The sequence below is a fragment of the Protopterus annectens genome, chromosome 7.part0 (genome assembly GCF_019279795.1).
Source record: "Protopterus annectens isolate FY-2018-M chromosome 7.part0, PAN1.0, whole genome shotgun sequence".
Classification (NCBI taxonomy): Eukaryota; Metazoa; Chordata; order Ceratodontiformes; family Protopteridae; genus Protopterus; species Protopterus annectens.
This window is the reverse complement of record NC_056739.1, coordinates 610,347,379-610,371,067: the sequence shown is the minus strand read 5'-3', so window position 1 is coordinate 610,371,067 and position 23,689 is coordinate 610,347,379.

Sequence of the window (23,689 nt, the reverse complement as noted above, 5' to 3'; positions counted from 1 at the left end):
AGAGGGGGAATCCCTGTGGGATGCTCTGATACACGATTGGCCCACAGGACTTCTATATGCCTTCCCTCCCTTCCCCCTGATTCCCCTATTTCTAAAGAAGACCCTTCATCTGAGAAGCAGAGTAATCCTCATTGCCCCTTACTAGCCACGACAAATTTGGTTTCCCTTTCTTTGGCCTCACGTAGTACACCAACCCTGGATTCTGGATCTAATTCCAGAGTTGATCTCGCACCTGCAAGAGTTGACTCACCCCAACCTTCCCAGTCTCAAGCTGACAGCTTGGTTTCTCCACTTCCGGTAATCGCCAGTCAGAGTAACCTTACCTCCCCAGTACATCATATACTTCTGGCTTCACATAAATCATCCACCAGGAAAATCTATCTCGGCAAGTGGAAGAGATTCCTTATTTAGTCCCAACAAAGAAAACTGGACCCTTGCTCAGCTCCTGTTTGTGTGATTTTGGATTATTTGCCAGGTCTTCTCCAGTCAGGAGTGGCAACCTCCACCATTTGAGTTCATTTAGCTTACATCTCAAACTTCCATAATGGATTCCAAGACTCAGCCTTAATCTCCCATTGCCTCTGTAAAACCTTTTTAAAAGGGATCTCGCATATCAGATCACCCTTCTAAGAACCCATTGACCTTTGGAGTTTAACAGTAGTACTGCAATCCCTGACACGGTAACCTTTCAAACCTGCAAACACTTGTAATATGAAGTTCTTATCTTGGAAATCACTATTTTTAGTTGCCATCACCTCAGCAAGATGCATATCCGAGCTTCAGGCCTTATGCATCAAGCGCCTTTACATGGTCTTTCATAGGGACAGAGTATCACTCCAGACTAACCCTTCCTTTCTACCAAAAGTTATTTCAGAATTGACAATTAACCAGACAATTGACCTACCTGTTTTTTTTCCTAACTACTCAAATAAAGGGGAATATTGCCCTTGTTTGCTAGATATACATAGACAATTATAATTTTATCTGCACAGAAGAAAATCAGTACGTAAATCAGACCAGTTGTTTATTTCCTTTTCAGGGTCTAAATTTGGAGACCCTGTCTCTAAAGTGACCTTATCGAAGTGGTTGAGAAACTGTATATCCTTCATCTACCAACATAATAAAATTCCTGTACCGAGCAAGGTCAAAGCACACTCCACCAGTTCAGTGGCGACTGCTGTTGCTATGGTGCTTTTCATTCAAAGACTTCAATGGATGATGTCTGTGCAGCTGCAACTTGGTCTACCCCTCCTACCTTTATTACTCATTAGAAATTGAATGTGGTCTCCAGGGGAACAGCATCCTTTGGTTCAGTGGTACTCAGGAACATCCTTCCATAAGGGCCTCCCAGGACATAAAGTAGCTAGGGACTCTGTTCCATCAGTAAGGAATGAATGAAGATTAACAACATCAGATAATGAAGTTATGTTCTTACCATAACGTTCCATCTCTGTTGTTCATTTTTATTCATTCATTACATCCCACCCATCTTCCCCCTCCAGAGGTCCCTGGAGGACCGGATTGGGTCCGAATCTTGCATTACGTTTACTGCTCAGAAAAAGCCTCTGCTTTCCTTATCATGGGCAAACTCGATCTGAGGTAACAGGGAGAAGGGCACTGTGGGTGAAAGCTTAGCTCAAGAGTTTTTTGGCTGGCATGAGCTTGTTATAAGGCCGACTCGGTTCCAAGGACGGAACCAACACCCATCAGTAATGAATGTATGAAGATGAACAACACAGATGGAATGTTATGGTAAGATTTTTTTTTATTATAAAGTTACCTTTGGTAGTAGAAGGAAATTCTAGTGTACGTAGTGCAGTACAACATCCACTCTGTGCAATTTAGTATCAGTTCGTTATACGGGATACATCCATTATGAAGACCAACAAGCACAGTTGCCATAAACCACTGAAGTAGTGATAATGGTACTTAGTAAGCACAATCATTATTGAAGTGGAAATGATTGTGAAGAGCTTTGTGGAAAGTTAAAAATGTGTGCTTTTCTAAGAGGGGATGTTCTATACCTTGGAAACAAAGATGAAGACTTTCAGATTGTTTTAATAAAATTATTTCGTATTGTTTTATAAAAAAAAATAGTAGAGTTTCTATGTTTGGCTCCTGGCCAGCTTGCCATTATAAGAACGGAAAGGACCATATAATATTGGAATAAACTGAAAATACCTGGAAGAAACTGGAATCTTTATTTTTTTTAGACCAGAAACGTCTTTATTAAATTATCACCTATGATATAGGCAGTCATACATTTATATAAACGAAAACAAACCATATTGACGTAATTTTATTTGCAGACATTATATATCACTTATAATCCATTCAGTTACTATCAGTCAGACATTACATAGCTCATTAAAATCCTGCCTTCTTTTAAACCTCATTCCACCTCTGCATGTATGTTTCCCATAATTTCCATTTTTTCTATGTAATTTACCCCTACCCTTTTTTAAGGATCCCATTTCCAGTTGTTTTATCTCTGCTGCTGTATTAACTACTTGTAGTATAGTTGGTTTAATCTTTGATTTCCATTTTCTAGTAATTGCTTTTTGGCAACCACCATAATTAGACTCAGCAAGGCCTTACTATGCCTACGCAATTCCGATTCTTTATCATAGCTCAAAAAAATTTTTTTTTTCTTAGTTAAACTGATTTGCACACCCAGTATTTCTGATAGAGAAGTCTGCCAACTCATTACACTCTCAGAAAATATGTTCCCAGTTACCTCTTTCTTCCCCATCACACCTCTAACTTTTGCTGTCTACCTGAGGAAAAATCCTTTAGAGTCTACTTGGGATATAAAAATACCTGTGTAAATACTTTCAAGCAAAGATCCTAAGTCTTCTAGACTTGTTGCATATTTGGCAGACATACATATATCCCCCATTGTTTTTAGTGAAATACTTATCCAATCTCTCTTCCCAATTCTTTCTTACTATTCTGATTAATTCTTATAGTTATCATGTAATATTTTATATGTTGTACTAATTATTCCTTTTTAACAGCAGTTTTTGTTCTAGATTTTACTAAAAACTCTACCAGTGCTGGTCTTTTACTTAGAATTCCCCCTAGTGCTTTCTTTTTGTCTATACTTATATCAATCCTTGATTGGGAAGGCAATCTCTAGCCTGCAATCCAAATAAATTCTTACCCCCTTCCAATTCTATTACTTTTCCCTCTCTTGTTTGCTCCCAATACATTGTTTTTTTTTGCCTGTTTTCTGCAATAAATTCCAGCCCCCTCTTATCTACTGTCTGTATCCCTAATTGCAGTCATCCCTATTAGAAGGATCTCCTTTTTCCATTTTCATGTTGGCTTAGTTCTTAGAATACTTTCTGCTATGAATATAGTATTCTGTATGGCTATTTTTATTCTCCTCAAGGATCTGTATCCCAAATCCCAGTCTCTCCTTGTTTCTTGAGCTTTCCGCCTGTTATGTCATCATCTCTTTCCACTTTGAATTATAGGCTTCTGCTGAAGCCTTAACTGTGTAGCTCTGAAATACCCCTTCAAATTGGGTAATCCCAAACCACCTTGCTCTAGTGGAAGAATTAGCTTATCCCACTTGACTGTTGCTTTCTCCCTCCTAGATAAAATCCTTCAGCTCTCTATTAGTTGCTATCCACAACTTCTCCTCTGGTTGATAAAATATGCCTGACCTGTGTGTAAAACTAAACGGACTAAAACATTTTAACTGTTTGTATCTTGCTGTCCATATCCATACAACAGAACTACCACAGTCTTAGTTTTTGTATTATCTTTTGTTTAGTCTCTTCCCACATATCCTTAGCTGCTGCACCAAAATCCGTTTTAACCCATACAGCTATTGCTTTTGTTTTAGCTTCATTAGTAATGAATGTCTTTATTTTCTAATTTACACAGAACTGTGTTGAACAGGTGTCAGTCTCTCCTTTATGAACCAGATCTTCTTGTACCTTTCAGTGTAAAAGTCTGCATGCACTGTAGGTTGGTTGAAAATATGTTTTGTTATGTACAGTGGAGGTTGATTTCAGCAATGTCTGAATCAAATGTTACTGTCTCCAATAATAGTGCTGATAAACTGAAATAGACTAAATTATAACATCTGTAGTTTATGCACTCTTTATACTGTTCGTAAATTCTGTAATCCAGGGTTCTCAAAGTGTGGGCCGCGGCGCCCTGGGGAGCTGCGGCTTCCTCACAGGGGCGCTGTGAACTAGCAGAACTGGCATCAAGTACACTGTGGAAAACTGCAACCTCTTGAAAGAGTCATCAAAGGCTATGCAGAATCCACAATACTACAGACCAACTCTAGGATGGCAAAGACCTCTTCCCTTAATTATTATGCAGCTACATAGTAAAACACAGTATTATTTTTGTCCTTCAACATGGTAACGCAAAAATGGGGATGCCCAGACATAGATCTTTTTGCCTCCCCACTTGCCCCTTTTTGCCTCCCCACTGAATTGCCAACTACAAAAATTCTGCACGAGGACCTATCACAAACAAGCATGGAAAGTGGATGCTCTTTTGTTCAGCTGGAAAAAACTAAAAGTTTATGCCTTCCCGCCTCTGCCTCTCCTTTCAGAGGTACTCCTAAAAGCCAGACAAGAGAAACCACAGAGGATCCTGATTGCTCCAGACTGGCCACGTCAGCACTGGTACCCTATCTTAAGGAACCTAGCTCAACGCCCCCATGGATTTTGCCTCAAATTCCACACCTTCTGACTCAACAAAACAATCAGATCCTGCACGGTCATCTCAAAACCCTAAACCTGGCTGCATGGCAGATTTATTAGTCAAACAGGCAACACCTCTCTCTAAAGCGGTTATGGATGTCATTTTGGAGGCCAGGAGGCCTAGCACCAGGAAAGCTTACTCAGAAAAATGAAAGAGATTCTGCACCTGGAACCAGGCTCAAAACCTTGACCCTCTTGTTCCAAACATTCCTCAGATTTTACAATACTTAACTGAGATGCTGGACAGAGGCCTATCCTTCTCATCAATTAAGATCCACGCCTCTGCCATTTCAGCACATTACAACACGGATCCTCCTTTATTCTCTCATCCCTTGCTAAAGCAGTACCTCAGAGGGGCTAAAAACATAAGACCGCCCCGGAGAGCACCAACACCAACTTGGGACCTCAATTTTGTTTTGGAAAAACTGACCCTGCCACCTTTTGAGCCATGTAATACAGCCGATCTAAAATTGTTATCATGGAAAACAGCTCTGCTCCTGGCAGTGACTTCAGCATGAAGAGTCTCAGGGCTACAGGCATTAATGGCAGTGGAACTTTTTATAATTTTTCATCAGGACAGGGTTTCTTTAAGGACAAACCCTACGTTTATGCCAAAGGTGGTATCTAGTGTGGCTCTTAACCAAACCATCCATTTGCCAACTTTTTATCCAAACCCCCAGAATAAAGGGGAGAAACTTTTGCATTCTTTGAACATACACAGGCAGCTACGCTTCTACTTGGACAAAACAAAAGCTGTCAGGAAAACTGAGCAACTGTTTGTAGCATATGCTGCAGGATCACAGGGCAAGGCTATCTCAAAGCAGACTATATCCAAATGGATAGGACACTGTATTCGTTACTGCTACACACAGCATTGGAAATCAGTCCCAAATAGCATTAGGCCACATTTCACCAGGGCTACAACCACTTCAGTGGCCTTTCTCAGAGGAGTACCTACCAAGGAAATTTTGGAGGCTGCAACTTGGAGCTCAGTGCACACCTTTACCAAGCATTACCACCTGCCTCTTTACTCTAAACCCAGAGCAGGATTTGCCACTGCAGTTCTGCAGGGTCTCATAGCCAATCCTAACTCTTTATAGACCAGCCACCCAACCTTAGCTTTGGGATTCTACCCAAGTGTGATGACTGCAGCAGTATAACGCGATGAACATAGTACAGTTTTGTACCTACCATAAATGTAGATGTTCGAGTGTTCACACTGCTGCAGTCCAGGTTAACCTCCCTCCATCCCCTCCGAACTAGCAGGCCTTATCTATACCTTTCTATCCTATACAACTTTTGTGGTGTATTTGCTTGTGACTGAAGGTATTGTTTTTATTTTATATGTATTGCCTACCTACTTGGGGGCACCTGACATCTGGGGCAAGAAAAACTGAAGAAAATGGCGTCGTATGCATCTTATATACCCCTGGCGCACTGACGTCAGGGAAGAAATGACAGCAACCGACGCCGGACCAAAACTTTGGAACTCTGGCCGACTGCGGGACCACCTGACGGCAAGATAACCCAAGTGTGATAACTGCAGCAGTGTGAACACTCGAACATCTACATTTATGGTAGGTAAAAAACTGTACTTTTGTGCTATGTGAATGTCAAATCTGAGGTTGTTATTAATAACTACTCCTAGCAGTTTTGTGTGGGTTGTTGGGGTGATTGTGATGTTATCTTTGGAGTTTATGATGAATACACAAAAAAAAATCCTATCTAGCTAAATGGAAAAGAGTCTCCCTTTGGTGCCATTGGCAACAGGGTAAGGGGTCAGGACCCTGCTGCAGCGTCTTTGTCACTGGATCCTGACTTAACTGGATCCTGACTTTTATAAAGATCTGACATGTGGGTTATGCCTTAGTAAAGGTACATATTTCAGGCATATCAGCTTGTCTGCCTTGGAATCCCTCATTCCGAGCCTTACTGCCAGTAAAACATTTTTGTTGAATAAGTTGCATTACCACTTGCAGATATTTAAACTATAAGATTGTACCTTTGATAACAGTCACTTTTGTTAGAAGGATCTCAGAACTGCTGGACCTCATGTGCAAAGAATCATCCACAAGGGTACCCTGGCTGAAGAGGAAATACCCAGCCTGTCTTGTAAGCAACTGTCTGGTCATCTGTCCATAGTTTCTTTAAGCACTGTAGTCTGTACATTGCATCTAGGGCCAGGGAACCTGCTCCTCACAAGGGCCAGCCCACCCACTATCCCTTAAGCTTTGAGAGTCTTCCATAGAATTGTTAATGTAGCAGTGGACAGTATGATTAACATCATACTGTTGTGCTATAAACTTACCATAACTGTAGATATCTGAACATGTGGCTAGTTTAGTATATAACATAGTACAGCTTTAACAGGAATAGCTTAAAAATAGAAAAAAAAGTTGTCTAGAAATAGAAGACAGATCCATTAGAAAACCTGTAAAACACAAAAATAGTTTTCTGTATCATTATTTTCAGTAAATGCCTCTAACTTAATATTTTGATATCAGATTTTCAATATGTCATGTGTAAAGCACTGCCTGAACTTTGATACTGAATATGTTCATTATGGATCTAACATACGACTTATGAAAATAACTGCGAAAAGACATTTACAACTGGAATTGCACAGTGACACCAAACAGCTTGACAGAAAGGTCTGTAAAATGACCACCGTGAAAAGTTCATAACAAAATTCTAAACAGTTTATAATCCTGTACAACAGTCAACAGTCCTTTAGTTAAAAAGTGCAGGGAAGGAACTATGTTACATTAAAATACACAGCAGAACGTGTAGTTAATGCATGTAAATTACTAAACATAAAATTCAAACTACACAGAATGCCCATTTTTAACTGCAGTAGCACATTTGGAGGTGTGCTGGTACAGGTATTACTGAATGCCCAGGGATTGTAAGGCTTACGACACTTTTGACCCTGACCATGAGGTAATATTAATTACTGATATCCCCTAGTGTCTTATTCCCTACATAATGTTTAACAGTCTTAGAAATTATTTCTATTACATATTATATATATTACATATTATGTTGTTTTCCTCCTCCTTTACTGTATTTATCCTGTTACATGAGCCTTTGTTGGTACATTATCTCTGGAGTTCAATTTGTGGATACCAAAACAAAAAAAAGAGGTGCCCTGAATTTTCTGTTCATGTCTAGATTACCTTCTGACAGTCACAGAACAAGACTGCAACCACGTGTCCTAGGGGATGCCTGACAGCTGAAGACATCTGTTTGAAAGTTTACAATTGCCAGCACCTTAGTTTCAAATCATATGCATGTGCTTTCCTGGAGCAGTAATTCTGTTGTTCATGTGTCTACTGTTGTGTCCAGCTGTGGGGTGCAGTGGTTAGCGTTGTCACCTCACAGCAATAGGATGTTCTTCGTGTTTCACTCTTGCAGTCATTACATTTGTGTAATCTGCTAGCAGGTTGCCCTGAGTCGGCCTGAATATCACTGCATGGATCGTGCTATCCCAAACAGAACCAAGACACTATCCTCCAAAAAAGGAAGCCAATCTGGTGGTCCCCTGCCATAAACAAACTCTACAACAGAAGGAAGAAATTGTTGCAAAAGAGAGTAAAATCCCATGAGTGGAGGAGCTCCCTGGTCAGCCTCAGCAAGAATCTGAGATCCCTTATAAGATCCTCCAAATCTAGCTATGAAAACAAGATTGCCACTGATTCTAAGGACAACCACAAAGCATTGTATAGCTATGTCAAGAATCTCAGTGGCAACACCCAGATCTGCTCTGAGTTACAGCACAACGGCATGAAAATTACAGAACTAACTGATATTGCCAACATCCTGGCAGATATGTTCAGTGTTAACTTTATCCTCACCCCCTAAAGGGCCCATATCTATACAGGAAGAATCCAGAGTCCCTGTAATCACAACTATACAGGTAAAAGCAGCACTCTCTAAAGCCAAAAACACAGCATCCATGGGACCGGACAACATCCCAGGCTGCGTTTTACATGAACTTCAGAACAAACTGGCTCCCCACCTAAGCACCATGTTCAGTCATAGCCTCACGTCAGGCTTTGTGCCCACTGAATGGCGCACAGCAACAGTTATCCCACTCCACAAAGGGGGAGCCACCACTGATCTGGGAACTATCGCTGTATTAGCCTGACGAGCCTCGTTTGCAAGGTCATGGAATGTATCTTCATGGAATTCATAAACAAAGACATTGGTAACCTCCAAACTCTGGACCCCACCCAGTTCGGGTTTGTGAAAGGCAGATCTTGCCTCCTGAACCTGGTCAACTTCTTTGAGGTAGTCACCAAAGCTGCAGACGAGGGTGAGGTGGTTCACACAGCCTATCTTGACCTCGCCAAGGCTTTTGACACTATCCCCCATTCTGGAATTTTAGCTAAACTCACTAAACTAGGTATAAATCCATATGTCACAAGATGGGTTGCCAACTGGCTCACTGACAGAACCCACACTGTAAAAGTTGCAGACTCCAAATCTGACTTCAAACCAGTGACAAATGGAGTACCACAGGGTTGACCTCTCCTGTTTGGTATCTACTTCTCTGAAGTACAGGCTAACACAGAGGGCCTCTGGCTAATGAAGTTCGCAGATGACTGCAAACTGGGAGTTACAGTCAAGTCCCCAAATGATGTGGCCATCCTACAGAACGGCCTCACTGAGACAGATGCCTGGTGTCATAGCCATGGCCTCAAGCGCAATGCCAAAAAGTGCATTGGTATACCATTTGGTAAAAACTCTGTACCCATGAACTACCACATAGGCGGCAGTCTTCTTAACACCATATGTGTGTTAAGAGACCTTGGGTCCCAGGTGGACAGTAGTCTCTCCTTTGATAGTCACACTGCCACAGTAGTCAGGAAATCCTTCTACATAGCACACCTCATCACAAAAGGGTTCTCATCCAGGAAAAAAGAGGTCATTGTTCCCCTCTACTCGACTCTCATTAGACCCATTATAGAGTACAATGCCCCTTTTGGAATGTACCTCACAAGACACCTGCAGCAGCTGGAAAGGCCACAGAAGTACCTCACAAAGAGAATTACTGGCCTCAAACAGATGACCTACATTAATTGTTTCAAAAAACTCCAGCTTTACTCTGTAACATATCACCTACTCCGAGGTGATCTCTGCCTAACATATAAAGCTATGTCAGACATAGAGCTGTTGGACATGCCACACATAAAGAAATCCCAATCCCTCTGAGCTACATGCTCTAGGGACCTAAATCTTGTCACCACAATAAACAGGACTTGCTGGAGGGATAGATTCCTGTCCCAGAGACTTCCCATGATCTGGAACAAGCTACCCATCTATGTCAAGCAAAGTTCCTCATTAACGCTCTGCAAGAAAAATCTTGATGAGTGGATGGGAAATAGGAAATACACTCCGGGGATCACCTCTGTGGCTCTGCTCGACAGGGGCACAGGAAATTAACTTTCTTGGGTTGGCATAAGCCAGGGAACTTTGTTGGTTAGGCTTACTTTGGCCCTTGGGTCAGTAGCCTAGTACCTACCTATGAACCTATGACTGCCCTGAATCAGTTAACAGCAGATGTTCTTCATGTTTCACTGTTGCAGTCATCACATTTGGGTTATCTGCTTGCAGTAGCCTTCAGTTGACCTGATTATCGCTGAACAAGTTACTGTTTCTTAGCACTGAACACAGTTTGGATAAAAGTAGTTGTGCTGGATGGCTAGCAGTAGCATAACAAAAGTGGTTCAAAAGTATTAACCAGCAGCCATTATTCTTGTTAGTAGATTAGAGGAGCTCTGCATGCACAACTACACACACACAGACGCATACACATATGCATACATGACAGTCTTGCATACGGCATAGGCAGTTAAGGTTAGCATTAGTATTAGTTTGTACTGCATTTCAAAAGAGACAGACAAACATTGGAATCCTTACCATAGCACCTAACTGTGATTCCAAGTGTTACCTATTCAAATTAGCAAGAATATGGCTAACTTTGAAGTTATTTTCTCTCAGAACCAATCATTAAAGCATTCCAGAAATGTTAATAGTTCGGATTGTAGATTATTTCTACATTGCTTAAAATTAAAAAAAAAAAAAGTTTTATTATTTAACATTTGTTTACTGGGAAAGTCCGACTGGGACATAGCCATTTTTAGCAGAGGCCTTGGGAGAAATGCTTCAGACACGTCTTTAGAATGTGGGAGGAAACACACGCAAGTACAGGGAGGATATGTAAACTATGCACAGAAGGCACTCCAGCTGAGAATCCAACCAGAGAACCTCTTGCCGAGTTGCAACAATGCTAACCACTGTACCACTGTGCTGTTTTGCTGAACAATTAAACAGTGCTTCCATTTCACAGAATGTTCACGCTGACCATCACAGGTTTAAAGCATCTCTGTGGTCAGAGACTTATTCAGTTATTTCCCTTACTTATGTTATCCAAATACAGAACTGTAGTGGGAAATAGAAACCTGTCCCACCACCAGACAATAGTCCTAAACACAGACTAAATCTTGGGTAGAAGGCCAGTCATTTGCAGGGTACATACACACACACACACACACACACACACACACACACACACACACACACACACACACTCCGTTACATAAACATCACAAACAGTTTAGAACATCATAATTAATATCTTGGCATGTCCTTGGGATGTGGAGGGAAACAGGGGAAATAGGCCATGGCAAAAACTCAAATAGACAAAGGAGAAACATGCAGACTCTACAACGAAGGTACCGCATCTAGGAAAGAGGCTGTGGAACCATCCCATGTGGCAGCAAGATTAATTGCAGCACCACTCTGCCATCTGAAAAAAATCTTCTATCAGTGTTCTTTATAGTACTAATGTCCATATAAGCATGTCCTGATGCAAGAGAGTATATTGACATGGTTCTACTTTTCATCTAGCTTTTCTACTTTCTACCACTCATTTAAAAAAGCATCAAATACTCATCCCCCATTCCTTCTCTGTGTTAGTTAGTCATGTCAAGTTTCCTGATGTATTGACCTTAGCTTCTGTGGCAGCTGTAATATTCACCCCCCATTCCTTTTCAGTGTTAGCTAGTCATGTAAAGTTTCCTGATATTCTAGACTTAGCTTCTGTGGCAGCTGTAATACTCATCCCCCATTTCTTCTCTGTGTCGGCTATTAATGTCAAGTTTCCTGATATTCTAATCTTAGCTTCTGTGCCAGCTATGACTGACACTAAGTAGTAGAAGAGTCCCTGGAATCTCTGTCAATTTGTGGCCTACGTGGGATGGAAAGAAGAGAGGGTTAGTGACACCTTGCTGTAGTGGTTTTGCTTTGGACTAAAATTGTAACTGTGCTGGTCAGTCTGATGCAAAAGCCAGTGAGACAAATTCCTAAAAAAAATATACCAGTGTTTCATGCAAATTCAACATAGATTGCATGAAAATATCCAAGTTATGGAGAATAGGTACACAAAGGGAGGGACAGCTAAGTCATTTTTTATTTATGCATGGCAGTTCAGAGATAATTTTATAATGAGGAAGAAAATAGTATGGAAAGAAGAAGTTTGTGTTTGGTTTGTAGATGTTCTTCGTGTTTCACTGTTGAAGTCATTACATTTGAGTAATCTGCTGGCAGGTTGCCCTTAGTCGGCCTGATTAACAAAGTCTTGGGTCCTGCGTCAGTTGCTGTCCCTTCTTCCATGACGTCAGGTCGTCAGGGGTATAAAACATGCAGCCGATGCCATTACATCAGTCTTTCTTGCCGCGCGGTGCCCTAAACAGAAGCAGTTCTCAAGTGCCGGTCGGCTGACTCCTGAAATTTTCGTTTTCAAGTTTCAGAACCGAAGTCTTCAATTAAAAGCTAAGTACCCCGGTGGGGAAACTTTTTCTTGCTCCTTACCGATGTCAGTAAAAGTTAATAATTGCATTACTTGTGGGAAGCAAATACCTGATAAGGATTTTCATTTGTACTGTATTCCTTGCCTAGGCTCTGACCACAACGTACCTTGCTGTCGGTTTTGTGCTAAATTTAATCAACGCACTATTAAACGTCGGTATATTTTTGCTTTAAAATATTTTGGTTCACTTTTTAATTATCCAGAAATGTCGTCAGTTAGCAATCTGACTACCAGAATACCTAAAAAACGCAAAGAAAAAGACAGAGACAGACCGTCGAGGTCCAAAACTGACGACGCTTCTCCTAAGCCAGTCGCCGGTACTCAGTGAGGCGCTTTCGTAGCCCCTGATACCTGCTACTTCTGATTCACAGGCCTCTACTGCAACCCATTCAGAGTCTGGTATGCCGCAAGATGCTTCAATTATGGAACCCACAGATGTCTCTACCGTAGATGGGTCCAGAGCCACTGTGCAGGCACCGGCTTCTGAGGGTGTTTTCAGGCCTACAGATTTGTATATTAGACCGACGCCATCTTCAAAACTAAGGCCAAAATCTAAATCTATGACCAAAAAACTGACGCCTGGGCTACATGTGCAGACTCCTATGCCTAAAAATCAAATTATCAAAATGGCTGAAGATTTAATTACTCTGATCATGCATGTCCTCCGTGTGGTCGCCTGGGTCTCCTCCGGGTGCTCTGGTTTCCTCCCACATCCCAAAGACATGCTACAGGTGGATTGGACACTCTAAATTGACCCTAGGTGTGTGTGTGTGTGTGTGCCTTCTGTGGAAGGGTGGGCATCGGGCTGGCAACTCAACACTGTAAAATTCCACTGCCAATCATGAGCGGACAGGTGATCTGCTGTGGCGACCCCTAACCGGGAAAAGCCGAAAGAAGAAGAAGAAGATCAGGGGTAGCCAACCCCCTCCTTCTAAGAGGCCTAGGTAAGACACTGATTATGAATCTTCTGAGCAGGATTCTGTTTCTTCTGACTCTTCTAATGAACAGGATTTGTCTATACCTCCTTAATGAGGACTCTGATGCAGAAGATTCCATTCCTTCTGCTTCTCCCCATGAGGATTTTTCTTTTGGGGAAACTTTACATACCTTAAGGGAACATTTCCACTGAGAAAGTCAGGATTTCTATGAATCTAAAAAGAGACTTAGGGATTTTCTTCTTCTCCCTCAGCATAGCCCTTTGGCTATACCTCCTGTTCTAGACATTGTTGATGATGTTTTTTCAGAATCTAGTATGGCTCCTTGTAAGCCAGACAGATACTGTAGGGTTCCTGACTCACACAAATTCCTTTTCAAAAATCCTATTGCAGATCCTGAAACCATTTCCCAGGGTCCCAAGGGCATTAAGGCCTCAACTGCTAAAAATCCTACCCCTTCTGATAGAGATTCCAGGGCACTGGATAGACGGGGTAAGAAGGTTTACACTTCTGCAACCTTGGCAATCAGGGCTTTAAATTGTCAATTTCATATGCTTAAATATCAACAGCATATTATGGGACTGTTTAAACAGAAAATGATGTTAATTTCTGACTGTGTGGAAAATAAAGATTTACAGGATTTATTGCATTCAGCTGAACAAGTTGGAAAGCATACTTTGCAATGTGGTTTTGATTCTTTGGAGGCCTCTTGCAGGGCTGCTGTAACTGGGTCTGTTTTAAGAAGGCATACTTGGCTCAAAGAGCAAACTCTGCCTGATCATGTTAAAGCAAAATTGTTGGATGCTCCTTTACAACAGGACCGTCTTTTTGGTAATAAGCCTGAAGAAGTTTTAAAAAAGATGGAAGATAAAGCTAAATCTATGCAAACTGTTAAAGATTTCTTACAAGTGCAACCTCCAAGATTTAGTAGGCACTGGCCTACTAAGAACTGGTCCTTTCCAGTTCCTTCGAGAGCCACTCAAGTCAAACATAGACATTTCAAAGGCTCCAGGTTTCAGTCACAAGGGACCTTTAGAACAAAACAATGGGGTGCCTCCACCTCCAAATCTGGAACCAACAAGGCACCTCCTTATGGTAAACAGTCTCAATGACTTCCCTCTACACTCACCAAGCACTTATCTTTTAGCTGCTCCTTTGGGGGGAAAGCTGACATTTCATGCAAGAAACTGGCAAGTTATAACCCAGTACAGATGGGTTTTAAATATAGTATCCCAGGGATACAGAGTTCATTTCCACACGTTGACAATCCCAAACGGATGGCCAGACCTGCCTCCAAATCAGTGGGCAGAGGCCCAGAAACAAGTTCTGTCCCTCATGAACATGGGGGCTATTCAACCAGTACCAGAAGAGGAAAAGGGACAAGGTTTCTATTCAGGACTTTTCCTGGTACCCAGAAAAGACAAATCATGGCATCCAATTCTGGAATTATCTACTCTAAACACATTTCTGGGCATTCCAAAATTCAAGATGCTGACTCTTCAACAGTTACTTCCTATGCTAGGCAAAGATGCCTGGTTGGTAACTCTAGACTTAAAAGAGGCCTACCTGTATATCCCAATCAGGGAATCATGCAGAAGATACCTCCGCTTCAAAGCAGGCTGTTTGCATTACCAGTTCTCTGCACTGTCCTTTGGCTTATCTACTGCTCCCAGGGTCTTCATAAAGTGCCTGGCTCCAGTAATTGCATTTTGCAGGCAAAGAAATATTCAAATATATCCATACCTGGACAATTGTCTAATTCAGGCAGAAAACAAGGACATTCTTCTAAAGCATCTGGCGTTTGTAAAAAGGGATGTCCTTCAAGGATGCATCTGCAGTCCTTACAAATGGGTTGTCCTGTCGTCAGGCAGCCCTTCGGTCGGCCGGATTCCAAAGTCTGGGTCTGGCCTCGGCTGGTGTCGCACTTCACCCGACGTCATAGCGGCAGTTCTTCGGGTATAAAGGCATCAGCCGCTGCCATTTTCCTCGGTCTTTCTTGCCGCGTGGCGCCCGAAGCAGAAGCTGTTCGCAAGTGCCGGTCGGTCAGAACCAGAGATTACTTCTACAAGTACTGAAGACTTCTAAAAAGCTAAGTACCCCGTTGGGGACTCTTTCTTGCCTCAGCCGATGTCAGAAAAAGTGAATAACTGTTTAACTTGTGGGAAACAAATACCTCATAAAGATGTCCACTCTTACTGCTTACCTTGCTTAGGCCCAGACCACGACGTAGCAGCTTGTCTAGCCTGTGCTTCTTTCAACCGACGGACACTTAGACGTCGGTCGGAATTTGCTGAAGAGTTTTTCGGCTCCGATTTTGCTTACATTATGCCGTCGGATACTCCGACTACGCAAATTTCTAAAAAATGCAAGGAAAAGGACCGACACTCGCGGTCCACGGTTTCGGCCGAAACCGCGGTTAAGCCAACCGCGAGTGTCTCGGTTTCGGCTGAAACCGAGTCCACGGTTCTTCCTTTGGCCGAAAGCTTGCCACTTACCGAGGCCTCATCCAGCCAGGCTGAATCTGCTACTGAAATCACACCTGCTCTTGCAGGTTCGCAGGATTTATCTGATACTATCCCTTTGGATATTTCTGCCCCTGCACGTGGAGCTGCTAGGCCTCCTGCATCCATGTCGATTAAGGCCTTTGCCAGGGCTAAAGCAGCTAAAACTACCAAAACTGTGCCTGCTAAGACCCCCTCTCACAGGCCTAGCTCTAGCTCACAAATGCTTAGTCTAGCAGAGGATCTCATTTCTTTGATCCGGGGATCCCAACCACATCCAGACAGGGCCTCTCACCCACCTCCAGAGAAGAGGATTAGAGTAGAGCCCCCTGAGCCAGTTTCTTCAGATGGCTCCTCTGATGAATCAGATAATTCAAACCCTCCAGAAGGCCCCTTTTCTCCTTATGAGGACTCTGATGCAGAAGACTCCATTCCTTCTGCCTCTCCGCCTGAGGAATTTTCTTTTGGGGAAACCTTGCATGCTATGAGGGAACAATTTCAATGGCAGGGCCATGATTTTTCAGACTCTAGGAAAAGGCTTAGAACCTTTTGCATTTGCCACAGCATAGGCCTTTAGCCATTCCTCCAGTACTTACTGTTGTGGATGATGCTTTTAATGATGCTTGTACTGCTCCTGATTCTCTTCCTCCGGCCCCTGCTAAGCCCGATAGGTACTACAGGGTTCGGACACACATTATCATTTGTATAAGGCCCTTTTGCAGATCCCGAAACTATCTCCCAGGGACCCAAGGCTGTAGCAGCTTCTTCTACCAAAACCCCTCCCTCTGAAAGGGAATCTAGGGCCTTAGAGATGGGGTAAAAAAGTTTACACTTCTGCTACTCTTTCAGCTAGGGCCTTGAACTGTCAATTCCACATGATTCAGTATCAGGAATTTATGTTAGACCAATTAACTAAAAATCTGTCCTCGGATGAACCATTAGACAAAAAATCTGTACAGGAAATGGTACATAACATTCAGCAGGTCAGTAATCATTCCTTAAAATGCGGCTATGATGCACTGGAGGCTTCCTTTAGATCAGCCATGACTGGCACAGTGATCAGAAGACATGCATGGTTAAAAGAGCATTCCTTACCAGACCATGTTAAATCAAAGCTCCTAGATGCTCCCTTAGGCGGGAAACTAGCCTTATTTTCAGTAAACTGGCATTACATCACAGGAGACAAATGGATTTTACAGACAATAGACCAAGGTTACAGGTTTCACTTCCATACTCTACCAAGGAAGAGAGGAATGCCAAACCTACCTCCAAATCAGAAGACAGAAGCTCTAGAACAAATAACTCACTTACTAAGGATGAGAGCTGTAGAAAGGGTACCATCTATGGAACAAGGGCAAGGATTTTTCTCCAGACTCTTCCTGGTACCAAGAAAAGAAAACCAATGGAGACCTATTCTCGACCTGTCCGCTTTAAACACATACCTCATTGTTCCGAAATTCAAAATGCTGACACTACAGCAGCTTCTTCCCATGCTGGGCAAGGAGTCTTGGCTGGTAACTCTAGATCTCAAGGAGGCATACCTGCACGTCCCCATACGACCAAATTGCAGAAGATACCTCAGATTTCTTGCAGGATCAGAGCATTATCAATTCTCAGCATTGCCCTTTGGCTTATCTACTGCGTCCAGAGTATTCACGAAATGCCTGGCATCAGTAATTGCTCATTGCAGGCTTCAGGGAATTCAAATTTACCCTTACCTGGACGACTGCCTGTTACAAGCGGACAACAAAAACAAATTAACAAAAGATTTGGAAAGGGTCATTCATCTACTACAAGCCCTGGGATACACAGTCAATATAAAAAAATCAAGGCTGATACCATCCCAAAGGATAACCTTTTTGGGTGCAGATTTGGACACAACAAAACAAATGGCATTCCTGACAGTAGAAAAACAGGAGCAACTCCCTTTCTACTTCAAGGCATTAACAAAGCAGAACCAGCTAACAGCAAGAAAAATCCTGCAAGATCTCGGTTACATGGCATCCTGCATAATATTAATTCCACATGCCAGACTACATATGAGAAAGTTACAGTGGTACCTAAGGAATTTATGGTCTCAGCACAAGCACAGCCTAGAAACCCAAATTCCAATAATTCCATCCCTGAAACAAGAATTCCAATGGTGGGCCCAGGCCTGTCAATCAAACAAGGGACTGCCCTTCCACAGCACTCAACCAAGCCAGACCATCACAACAGACGCCTCAGACCTCGGTTGGGGGGCACATATGCTGGACAAGTGCATACAAGGCTTATGGACTCAAGACCAGCTGCACCTACACATAAATCAAAAGGAAATGCTGGCAGTAAAACTGGCAATTCAGGCATTCAGACCATTTCTTCAACAGGGTCAACTGCTGATAAGGACGGACAACACCACAGTTATGTGGTACATCAACAAACAGGGAGGCACACATTCGTACCCTCTATGCCGGATGGCAATGGACCTCTGGAATGTGGCACTGAGCTTCAACATTCAGCTACAAGCAATTTTTGTGCCAGGAAAAGAAAATATACTAGCAGACATCCTAAGCAGAACTACCTCGGATGCCCACGAATGGATGCTGCATCCGGACATCTTCAAAACCATTACAGGGAAATGGGGACTACCAGAAATAGACTTATTTGCATCCCCACACAATCACCAACTGAAAAAATTCTGCACAAGGACGTACCACCCACTTGCTTGGAAAGTGGACTCCCTATCTTTCAGTTGGACAAACCTGACAGCATATGCATTCCCACCTCTTCCTTTGATGAATAAGGTGCTACTGAAGATCAAAGAAGACCGTCCAAGGATCATCCTGATAGCTCCAGACTGGCCAAGGCAACATTGGTACCCATTACTGAGGAGTATGTCTCGGGAACAAATATGGCCTCTGCCCCTAGTTCCCTTGCTATTAATACAGAACAACTTCAAAACCCTGCAACCAAACCTGAAAACACTGCAGCTGACTGGCTGGAACATTGCATAAGACCAAACAACCCAGATTTATCTCAAAGGGTTAAAGACATTATCTTGGAGGCTCGCAGACCCTCAACAAGAAAAAATTATTCAGCAAAATGGAAAAGATATCTCATTTGGAGTACTGCAAAAGGAGAGAATGTGTCACTGGTAAACATAGCTAACATCCTGGAATACTTGGCAGAGCTCTTCCACAACGGCCTGTCCTATTCTTCCATTAAGATTCATGCATCAGCTATTTCAGCAGAATACAACTTGGATCGTCCAGTATTCTCACATCCTCTGCTCAGGCAGTTTCTGAGAGGGATTAAAAATGTAAAGCCACCCAGGAAGCCGCCATTGCCAGCATGGGACTTGAACTTTGTGCTAGAAAAGTTGACACTCCCTCCTTTCGAGCCAGCAGCAACAGCAGAATTACAGTACTTATCATGGAAAACTGCTTTCCTGCTTGCAATCACTTCAGCAAGAAGGGTATCTGAGCTACAGGCATTAATGGCAGTACAGCCCTTCCTGATCTTCCATCAAGATAGAGTGTCCATGAGAACTAATCCTACCTTTATGCCAAAGGTGGTCTCCAGGGTATCTTTAAATCAAGCTATCCACCTACCTACATTCTTCCCCAACCCACAAAACAGGGGAGAAAGACTGCTGCATACCTTGGATGTACATAGGCAATTACGTTACTACCTGGACAGGACCAAGAGCAATAGAAAAACTGACCAGCTACTGGTAGCATATGCAACAGGAATGGAAGGAAAAGCAATTTCAAAACAGACAATCTCTAAGTGGATAGCAAATTGCATTAGATTTTGTTACTCCTACCATGGAAAGAAAACTCCAGAAAACATCAGGCCTCACTCTACAAGGGCTACAGCCACTACCACAGCTTTTGTACGAGGAGTGGCTACCAAAGACATTTTAGAGGCTGCTACTTGGAGCTCCGTGCATACATTTGCCAAGCATTATAATTTACCTTTATACTCCAGATCCCGAGCAGGTTTTGCCACTGCTGTTCTGCAAGGGATCTTAACTACACCATAATCTATTTCTCCTCCTCCCCCAGTTTGGCTGTGATATTCTACCCATTTGTAAGGACTGCAGATGCATCCTTGAAGGACATAGTACAGTTTTGTACCTACCATAAATGTAGATGTCCGATAGGCATGCATCTGCAGTCAGGATTACCCACCCTCCTTCCCCTCTGTGGTACTCCTAGGGTATTTGCCCATCTTGTAGCTAGCTGGGGGAATCTATTATGGTGTATTTGTTTGTATATATGTACATACATGCTTATTTTTTGTTTGCTCTCTACTATTTGGAACCATTTGCATTTATCCAAATTTAGCCTTCCTAGAGGGCACCTGGCATCTGGGGCAAGAAACACTGAGGAAAATGGTGTCGGCTGATGCCTTTATACCCGAAGAACTGCCGCTATGACGTCGGGTGAAGTGCGACACCAGCCGAGGCCAGACCCAGACTTTGGAATCCGGCCGACCGAAGGGCTGCCTGACGACAGGACAACCCATTTGTAAGGACTGCAGATGCACGCCTATCGGACATCTACATTTATGGTAGGTACAAAACTGTACTTTCTAACTTGTCTAGGGTACACCATAAACGAAAAGAAATCACAACTGGCACCCTCTCAAAAAATTACATTCCTGGGTGCAAGCTTGAATACAACTGCCCAGATGGCTTACCTTATGCCAGAAAAGCAAATTCAATTGATGACTTACTTTAAACAGGTGGCCACAAAAACCCTGCTATCTGCAAGACAAATTCTGCAAGCCTTGGGGTTCATGGCCTCCTGCATCCTTCTAATTTCATATGCAAGACTGCATATGAGGAAACTTCAGTGGTACTTAAAAAGTTTATGGAGTCAACATTGTCATAGTCTGGAAAAAATGACTCCCATCATACCTTGCCTGCAACTAGAGTTCCTGTTGTGGGCAAATGCCTGTCATCAAAACAAGGGACTGTCATTCACTCCATCCCCTGCCACCCAAACCCTAACTACAGACTCATCAGACTATGCTTGGGGGGGCTCATCTTGCAGGGAAGTGCATTCAGGGCAAATGGAGCCCAAATCAAATGCACCTTCATATCAATGAAAAGGAGATGCTAGCTGTACAGAATACACTGACAGCCTTCAAGGACTACCTTCATCCAGGACAATTAATGATAAAGACAGACAACACCACAGTTGTGTGGTACATAAACAAGCAGGGGGGTACACATTCCTACCCTCTATGCAGACTATCCATGGCATTGTGGAACACGGCCTTGACCTACCAAATACAACTACAAGCTCAATTCCTGCCAGGAAAGCTGAATACTCTGGCAGACAAACTAAGCAGAAATCTCATGGACCCACATGATTGGAAACTAGAACCATGGATTTTTAACATGTTGACACGGAAATGGGGGAGTACAGACATAGATCTTTTTGCCTCATCCCAGAACTGTCAGTTGGACAAATTCTGCACAAGAACTCATCACAGAAAAGCTTGGAAAGTGGATGCTCTATCCTTCGGATGGAAAAACCTATCAGTCTTTGTTTTTCCCCCTCTGCCTCGGCTCTCCAAAGTTCTACTAAAAGTCAAACAGGACAAACCAAAAATTATTCTAATTGCTCCAGACTGGCCTCGCCAACACTGTACCCACTCCTGCGCAATGTGTCACACCCTCCACCGTGGCACCTACCTCAGACACCTTACTTACTGTCTCAGCAGAACAACCAAATTCTGCACACTCAGCTTCAAACTTTGAATCTTGCAACGTGGCTAATCACCTAAATTCACCCTTAGCATCCCTCAGCAAACCTGTGATGGATGTCATTTTGGAGGCGAGAAGACCTAGTACTAGAAAATCTTATAGGTTCATAGGTAGGTACTAGGCTATTGGCCCTAGGGCCTATATAAGCCTAGCCAAATGGTACCCTGGCTTTTGCCAACCAAGAAAATTATTTTCCTGTGCCCCTTTCAAGCAGAGCCACAGAAGTGATCCCCGGGGTGAATTTCCTATCTCCCATCCCATCATCAAGATTTTTCATGAAGAGTGCTAATGAGAAGCTTTGTTTGATATAGATAGGTAGTTTGTTCCAGAGTATGGGAAGTCTGTGAGACAGGAATCTATCTTTCCAGCGTGTTCTGTTTATTGTGGTGACAAGGTTTAGGTCCCTAGAGCATGTAGCTCGAAGGGATTGGGATTTCTTTACGTGGAGCATGTCCAACAGCTCTGGGTTTGACATAGCTTTGTATGTTAGGCAGAGATTGCCTCTGAGTAGGCAATATGCGACAGAGTAAAGCTGTAATTTTTGAGACAATCTGCGTGGGGTATTTGTTTGTGGCCGGTAATCCTCTTTGTGAGGTATTTCTGTGGCCTTTCCAGTTGTTGTAGATGTCTTGTGAGGTACATACCAAAAGGGGCATTGTACTCTATAATGGGTCTAATGAGTGATGAGTAGAGGGGAACAATGACCTCTTTTTTCCTGGATGAGAAACCTTTTGTGATGAGGTGTGCCACGTAGAAGGATTTCCTGACTACTGTGGCAATGTGATTATCAAAGGAGAGACTACTGTCCATCTGTGTCCCAAGGTCTCTTATCACACTTTCAGTGTTAAGTAGACTACCGCCTATGTGGTAGTTCATGGATACAGAGTTTTTACCAAAAGGAATGACAGTGCACTTTTTGGCATTGAGCTTGAGGCCATGGCTTTGACACCAGGCATCTGTCTCAGTGAGGCCCTTTTGTAGGATGCCCTCATTGTTAGGAGATTTGATTATGGCTCCTAGTTTGCAGTCATCTGCGAACTTTGTTAGCCAAAGACCTTCTGTGTTAGCCTGCACTTAAAGTAGATACCAAACAGGAGAGGACCTAGGACTGAACCCTGTGGTACTCTACATTTCACTGGTATGAAGTTGGATTTAGAGTCTGCTACTTTCACAGTATGGGTTCGGTCATTGAGCAAGTTGGCAACCCATCTTGTGACATAGGGATTTATACCTAGTTTAGTGAGTTTGTCTATAATTCCAGAGTGGGGGATGGTGTTGAAAGCCTTGGCGAGATCTAGATAGGCTGTGTGTACCACCTTACCCTCATCTACAGCTTTGGTGACCGCTTCAAATAAGTCTATCAGGTTTAGGATACATGATCTACCTTTTACAAACCCAAACTGGGTAGGGTCCAGAGTTTGGAGATTACCAATGTCATTATTTATAATTTCCATGATGATAAGCTCCATAGCCTTGCAGACCAAGCTCGTCAGGCTAATGGAGCAGTCATTCCCGGGGTCCGTGGTGGCTCCCACTTTGTGGAGTGTGATAACTGTTGCTGTGCACTTTTCAGGGGGCACAAAGCCTGAGGTGAGGCTATGATTGAACATGGTACTTAGGTGGGGCGCCAGTTTGTTCTGTAGTTCATGTAGAACGCAGCCTGAGATATTGTCAGGTCCCATGGATGCTGTGTTCTTGGCTTTGGAGAGTGTGTTTTTTACCTGTGCCGCCGTAATTACAGGTACTTTGCATTCTTCCGCTATAGAGATGGGCACTTTAGGGGATGAGAGAGGGGTAAAGTTAGCACTGAACCTATCTGCTAGGATGTTGGCAAGATCAGTTGGTTCTGTATATTTAGTGCCATTGTGCTGTAACTCAGAGCAGATCTGAGT